Consider the following 7,986-nt stretch of genomic DNA (forward strand, 5'->3'; position numbering starts at 1 on the left):
TTCCTTGAAAAAAATAGTCCAGTATTTTGACAGGATTATTTCAGAGATAGCCCAGATGCTAACAATTAAACAAACAAACAAACCCCAAAACATTTATTTTCATATAATCAGAACTCCATCTGATCACTTTGGAGAAATTGTGGCAAATTTAGTGTTTTTCTTACAAAACAGTGCAAGCTTTGTGAAAACTTTCCTTCCATCATGATCTGCTTAGAGGGTGTTGTGAGGTCACTTCAACACAAGGAATGTAAAAAAAGAGAAAAATTAAATGAATCCTGTTATTGTCCTCCATAACCCCAAGTCCTATTAAAAATAATTGGAAATTTTCTGAAATGTTTCCTCTCCCACATAATGATTTTTTGACAAAGTAATTTTATGGTGCTTACACTTGATCAATAAATTCTGATCAATACCATCAAAGTGAGTTTGCCCAATATGGCAGCTATGTCACAGGACACCAAATGTCATTGGATCAGTGGGAGTTGCACACAGCTCATCTCTGTGACTATAACTGATTCCTCTGAGAAGTAAATCAGGGCAAAATCACTTGCCAAAAACACATAGAGGATTTTTTTTTAAATTTTTTAAAATTTATTTATGATAGTCACACAGAGAGAGAGAGAGAGGCAGAGACACAGGCAGAGGGAGAAGCAGGCTCCATGCACCGGGAGCCCGACGTGGGATTCGACCCTGGGTCTCCAGGATCGCGCCCTGGGCCAAAGGCAGGCGCCAAACCGCTGCGCCACCCAGGGATCCCGAGGATTTTTTTTTTTTTTTGCTTGTTTTGGTTTTTATCTAGTAGTTTTCTGATCCTGAAGCTTCAATTTCTGAGGACACGAATTTTGTCTATTAAAAACACCCATAAATTTTAGAGCTTAAGGTAAAAGTTCTTACATCACAACATGTAACTGGTCTAATCTATTTCATTACTTTTTTTACTCAAGGGAAAAGCTGGGGGATTTATGAGATCTACCTAAGATGGTTAACCAGACATCCCCTGTTCAGTCTCTGATGTGTACAAGAGAGATCTATAAATCCCATCTGGTTGTAATAAAAATAAAAATTTAAAACCTGAAGTTTTATTGTTACTTTAAAGAATCAAATCTTTTATTTGAAATAAGAAAACTGAAAACCAATTTAGGGAGGAAGTCTGACGTCCCCTGGAGCAAATATGGGTTTCTTCCAGTTTGGGAATAATAATAAGCTGTGGTATCTGGAAGAAAAATGCTTTCTTCTTTTAGAGAGAGCGTGACCGTGACCATGACAGAGCTCCTCTCAATTCAGGCCTGCCACCCTGCCCCATCATCTAGAAGTTATGTCTCAGGTCGCCATCACTGATTTTCTTTAAGCTTTGACTCTGGAATTGCCTTGGAAGCCTACATGTGAGCACTTGTATGTTTTGCTTTTTTAAGAGGAATTCCCATGATCTGAGGATAATGATTTTGTAGGAGTCTGTGTCGTTGGCCAGATTCCCATTTCACAAATTTCCTTATGCTGAGATGCTTAGCCCAGTCTCATTAACTACTTTATTCGCCCTGGAGTATAAGTGACCAAAGCTAGGTTAAAGTATTACCTCTCTCAAAGAGGTTCACAAATCAATGAGGGGGAAATCATTTGTTCTTTAGAAGTATTTGAGAACTGATCATAAATGTTAGACTGGGCCAATTCAAAAAATATACATACATAGACTATGAGTTCTGTTATATGATGTGCAAAGTATTAGAAGAAAATTTAAAATTTTCACATGGTCAAACAAATAGGGAGAATGGGGTTATGAGGAGAATAAAGGACTTTTTATCTCAGGACTTTTCGGACTCCTCCTTGACCTGCCCCCCAACCTAACTTCCTCAGTCTCAGCCATCAGGTATGTGGGTGGAAACTTGGATGTTCAACTGAAGAACAGAAGATGAAAATGTAATGGCCAAAAATCACCAAAGCTATGGCAGAGCTTCCTGAAACCATGTAGGAATGGTTCTGTAATAAAAATCATTAACAATAGAGGGCACTGCCCTCGACACAATGGTTTGTAATGGAAAAAAAAAAAAAAAAAAAGAAGAAGAAGAAGAAGAAAGAAAGAAAAAAATAGAGGGCACAAAATAATGAATTAAGAAAAGGAAAATGATATATGTCTTCAGAATGAAACAGCTATGCCCTTAACCACTTCATGATGAGATTTCCAAATATGAAGATTGAAGGGTGGTGTGCAGAACCCTCCTTGGTCAGGAGACATTGCATGAAGGCTTCAAGGAAGAGAGAAAGTACACTGGGCAGATATTTGGGAACAGAACGCTCCAAACCGTGGGACCAGCTGTGGGGTAGCCACATGTGGGACCCCACTTGGCACACTTGAGGAAGTATGAAAATTGTCCAAGTATAATGTAGGTAATGCTTCAAATCAGTGCAGAGAGAATGAACAATCCAAAAATGGTTTTGGAACAAATGAATATCTCTTTGGAAAATATACATAATCTTATATTCTTAGTGTACCCCCCCCCACAAATTCTGGATAAATTAGAGAACTAAATGTAGTGAATCCCAATTAAAAATAGCACCTCCATTTATACTTGTTCCTTCCACCAACCTCAGGAAAACCACGTGAAGGGATTTTTGAAAACATAAACCTGCAAAGAGAAGAGGAAAAGAGACAATAACAAATTTTCAGAAGCCAGAAAGTAGTGATAAGTAGACTCTGAACTTAGCAAACATGGAAAGCCAAATCATAAGCCAGCAGTGAAGAAGTCCAAGAGAAAAGACAGTAAAAAATTCCCAAAGGTTTAGAAACTGGGATGATTCTGGCCCTCAGCAGGAAAGGAGAGTGGGCTATGAATTAGGTGATTTAAAATCAGTTTAAAAAGCAGTGGACACTCATCCTATCCACTGTTCCTTACAGATGGGGATTCCTCCTCTCCTCCATCTAATGGAAAGCTAGAGATTTATTCTCTGGAGGGGCCAAGCAAAACATGTCCATGTGGGGGGGACCCCAACTGGTTGACTCAGGACTCTTGCTCTTCTTCCTGAATATGGCTCTAGGACTTAGTCTCTAGGAATAAGTCTGGAAGTGTGTCTTTGGTGAATTGGAACCAAGCCAAGAGGAAGGGCCTAAATACATTAGAAACAGGACCTCCCCACCCCAGACAGCTCATCCCCCCCCCGCCACACACACAGTGAAACCCACTGAGCAAAGGACTCATACATCAGCAGAGAGCTGAGAGTCACAGATGCATAAACAAACTCACCAGGTGAATGACAGGGATGGGAGCAGACAGAAAGGGGCACCTGGAAGGTGCAGAGGCTGCATGCAGAAAGAAAACTTAAAAAATCATTAATATCTTCAGAGGGCTGAGAAGAAATATTATACCTTGGGGGAAAGTACTATCAAAAGAATAGCTGGAGAACCATAAATTTAAAATAGGTCATCAGGAAAGTCACACTGGATGGATGTATTTGACAATGCTGACATTAGGGACTTGTGTTCATGAAAACCCATCATCATAGGAGCAAAAGGCAAGTGATCTTATCTCTAATGAAATACTTGTATCCAAAACATATAGAGAACATCTATAAATAAGAAAAAAGGTAGAAAACCAATAGAAAATTGGGGAAAAGGTCTGAACAATCACTCTATAAAAGAGAACATTAAAATAGGAATGAAAAGGTGCTCAGGGGACACCTGGGTGGCTCAGTGATTAAGCATCTGCCTTTGGCTCAGATCTGACCCCAGGGTCCCAGGATAGAGTTCCACATTGGGCTCCCCACAGGGAGCCTGCTTCTCTCTCTGCCTGCATCTCTGCTTCTCTCTCTGTGTCTCTCATGAATGAATAAATAAAATCTTTTAAAAAAAGAAAAGGTGCTCAACTTCAGGAAGAAGCAACTTGAGATCAACATGGTACACCATCTACCAGAGTCGCTAAAGTGAGAAACAAACATACTAACATCCCAAGGATTGGTGAGAAGGTAAAGTGATCAGGATGCTCATACACTGCTGCATGGAGTGTTAGTTGCTAAAACTGCTTTGGGAAAACTGATTTGCAACATCTACTAATGTTGAACATATTCAATAATTCTACTCCAAGGCATTACCAAAAGATACCTAAGATACCTACAAGAATGATCACATTTATCTATCAACAGCAGAATGGACAAAGAATACAATAAAATACCATATAGAAAGGAGAATGTACACAAGATAAATGAACTTCATAAACATAAAGTTGAGTGAAAAAAACCAGACACAAAGGAATATAATTCTGTGTGATTCCATGTGATGAAGTTCAAAACCAGGTAAAATTAACTTATAATGTTAGAAAAAGGGATAGTTGCTTCTCTTAGGAATGGTAGAGCCTGAGCAAGGCACAGGGATGGCATCCAGTACTGTTCTCTTTCTAGACCTGAATGCTGGCCACATGAGGGTTTTTACTTTGTGAAAATTCACACAGTTGAACACTTTTGATTTGTGCACTTTGCTATATTTAATAGAAAGTTACTTTATAAAGACATGCTAGAAATGTGGAAGCTAAAGATATGGCATGCTCTCAGAAAGTACAAAACAAGGACTATGATTACAAATGGGAAGAAAGATAAAAACCAAAACCCAAACCAAAAAAATCCTAGAAAACCAACTTCAGAAGGGCCAACTTCAAATAAAATGAGTTTCTGAGAGAGTGAATTGAGAAATGGTGGTGGGAGTAGGAATTACAGAAATATTTCAAGAAAATATCTCATAACTGAAAATTTGAATTGTCAAATTGAAAGGATGCACCAAGTTTGGGCCACATTAAATGATAACCATCCCCCATCCAAAGCACATCATTACTGATTTTCAGAACCCTGAGAACAGATAGATGATTTTATAAGTTTCCACAGAGAAAAAGTAGGTCAAATACCAAGAATAGAAGTCAGAATAGCTTTTGAATTCTCAACAGCAACAGTGGAAGCTGAAAGACAATGGATTAATGTCTTCAATATTCAGATTGCCATCTTATTATTTTATACCCAGCTGAGGTATGAAATATGGAGATGGACAAAGACATATTTAGATGCAAAGGGCTCAAATATTTTACTTCCCATTTCCTCATCTCAGGAAGCTGAGAGGATGTTCTTGACCAAAATGAGGAAATAAAATTAGAAAGAATATGCTCTAACATTCTGGAAACAGTAGAGGTGAAGAGAACCCTGGGATGATACAGAAGGAGATTGCAGGATGCCAACTGGAAGCATATCTGCAGAACAACCAGCCCAGCAAGAGATCAGAGCTCAGGACATATTTTCAAGAAGATGATATTGTGCTGATGTATTTGAACACATCAAGAGAAGCGCTTCACAAATGGAGTAGAACTTGAAATTAATAAGTGGTAAATATATTTTAAAAATAAACAATAAGAGACTGTTGGTAACTCAAAAAAATACAAAGTTGATAGGGTTTGTAAGATAGTGGTCGAGAGTGCAAAATATATAACTTCAGAATGTCTAGGGTTCAAATTCTGCCACATAAAGGCTGAACCTTGAGCAAGTCACTTGACCTCCCTGGGCCTCAAGTGTAAAATCAGGGTTGTTATCACAGTCTTGGAAGAGATTTGTGAAAACTAATATCCTCCAATGTCTGCTCAGCTCAGAGAAAGCATGGTGTGATTGGGAACGATCACTCCTGTTACCACCAGCACTATCACAATCATCATGGTCCAGCTGGTGGCTCAGTTGTGAGGGGTGTGACAGTAATAGAAGCATTGAATGCTGAGATATTTTATTTTATTTTATTTTATTTTATTTTATTTTATTTTATTTTATTTTATTTTATTTTATTTTATTTTATTTTTGAATGCTGAGATTTTTACTAAATTCTATAAAACTAGGGGCACCTGGGTGACTCAGTAGTTGAGTGTTTGCCTTTGGCTCAGAGCATGATCCCAGGGTCCTGGGATCGAGTCCCACATCGGGCTCCCCTCTGCCTCTATCTGTGTGTCTCTCATGAGTAAATAAAGTATTTTTTCTTAATTCTATATAACTAGATTGGAAGAAAGAGAAGACAGACATTGCTGTGGGTCAGGGAAGAGGAAGAAGGAAACCACCATCTTCCACTTGGGAAAGTCTTAGTTAGATACTTTTTAAAACTAAAAAATAAGGAAATAGCAACACACACATGTCTGAAATATGGAGCTGGGCATCAAAAGAATTAGCTAAGAGAGTGGCTGAGAGTTGTTTTGTGAGAGCAGAAAATGGGGGAACTGTTATTCTTAGTAGCAAACTTTGTAAAGTATGTGCAGATACATTTTCATTTAAAAAAAAAACAACAACTAAGTTTTTCTTTAAAAAAGAAGTCTCCAGGACAGATGGTTTCACTGGAGAATTCTACCCAATGTTTAAAAAAGAATCAATGCCAATAATGTACGATCTCTTCCAGAAAATACAAGAGAGCTTTTTCCCATCTCATTTTATGACACCAGTATGACACTGACACCAAAATCAAAGGTAGAACGAAAAAGAGAAACTGCAAACCAATATCCCCCCTGAACAGAAATGTAAAAATCCCCTGACAGTATTAGCAAATAGGATTGAGCAATATGTAAAAAAATTACACACCATGACTGGACAAGGTTTATGTGAGGGATGCAAATTAATTCAATATTCGAAAGTCAGTGTAATCCACTGTATCAACAGGCTAAAGAAGAACTTTCACATGATCCTATCAATCGATGCAGAAAAAGCATTTGAAAATTTCAGTATCGATTCATGATTAATTTTTTTCCCCTAGCAAACAAGGAATAATAAGGAGGACCTTCCTCAGCTCGGTAAAGAACCCACCTGCCAAAAGCCCACAGCAATCATCTACTGATGGTAAAGACGAGATGTCCTCCTCTAGGAGTGGGTGTGAGACCAGGGCGTCTACACTCAACGCTAGCGCTCCACACAGTTCTGGAAGTTGTAGCCAGAACACAAGGCAGGAAAGGAAATGAAAGGCAAGCAGAGTGGAGTCTCGGATTCGCAGGAGTTGTGTTCTCTCAGGCTGCCGTGAGCACTGAGTTTGCAAACGCTGCCCCACTTCTTGGGGGGGTGGGTAGGGTTAGGTTCTTGCGAGCCTTCGCTCACGACACTGTCATCAAACAGATGCCACTTGCATCATGTGGATTCGTTCGCTGGTGTCCTGGCGAAGCAAGCCTGTGTCTTCAGGTTGAAACCCTGCTTTTCCACGTAACCCTTTTCTTACCACTTAGCGGGTGTTTTTAAACTTCTTCCTCAGCATCCTACCTCCACAACCTGTCCACCTGCAAGTTTAACGTTTTTACTCTGTCTCACTTTTTAACATGTGCAAGCCAGTGGGGCCGAGAAGAGTTTAACGTTTTCCTGACCGTGGGGGACGTGACTGTCAACGGCATTGGCTTTCTTCACAGCCACGCCGTCCACCTCCACGCTCTTCTATTGGAGGTCATCTCACGAATCAACAAATTTAGCTACTTTTCCACCTTTTGCATAGTTTCTTTGTGCTGTAGAGGGGTTACTTCAGCACTTTCCAGAGCAGCGTCATGAACGGTTTGGGGGAATTTCCTCCTCCTGTGTTGGGATATCCTGTGCTCTTGATTCACTAACATCGAACTCATGGCCAGGGGCAGCACAACAGTGTCTGAGTGAACCTTGTCGCCTACGTGGACTCCCTTCTGAGGCCCATCACCTCTTGTGCTAGAAACACTGGACAACACATCAGCACTACCCCGGGGACCATTTTAATAGCCAAACAACCAATGAAAGCACAAAAATGTGGACAGCTTGGCACTGCATGGAACGTCAAAGACACATTTGTTTACAAGAAGGCAGAGCATTACTTTGCGGAACCCCGGCTGGGAGTATGGGCATTCAGCAACGGAAAGTTTCCACCACTCAGGGCGCGCTTGCAAACGACCCTGAAAGCACTGCATGCATTGTTTTGGGGTTACAAATAAATTTTCAGTGTGTAAGTGAATTTGCAAATACAGAATTCATGAATCATGAAGGTCA

Source organism: Vulpes vulpes, chromosome 1 (assembly GCF_048418805.1).
Source record: "Vulpes vulpes isolate BD-2025 chromosome 1, VulVul3, whole genome shotgun sequence".
In the NCBI taxonomy this organism is placed as follows: Eukaryota; Metazoa; Chordata; class Mammalia; order Carnivora; family Canidae; genus Vulpes; species Vulpes vulpes.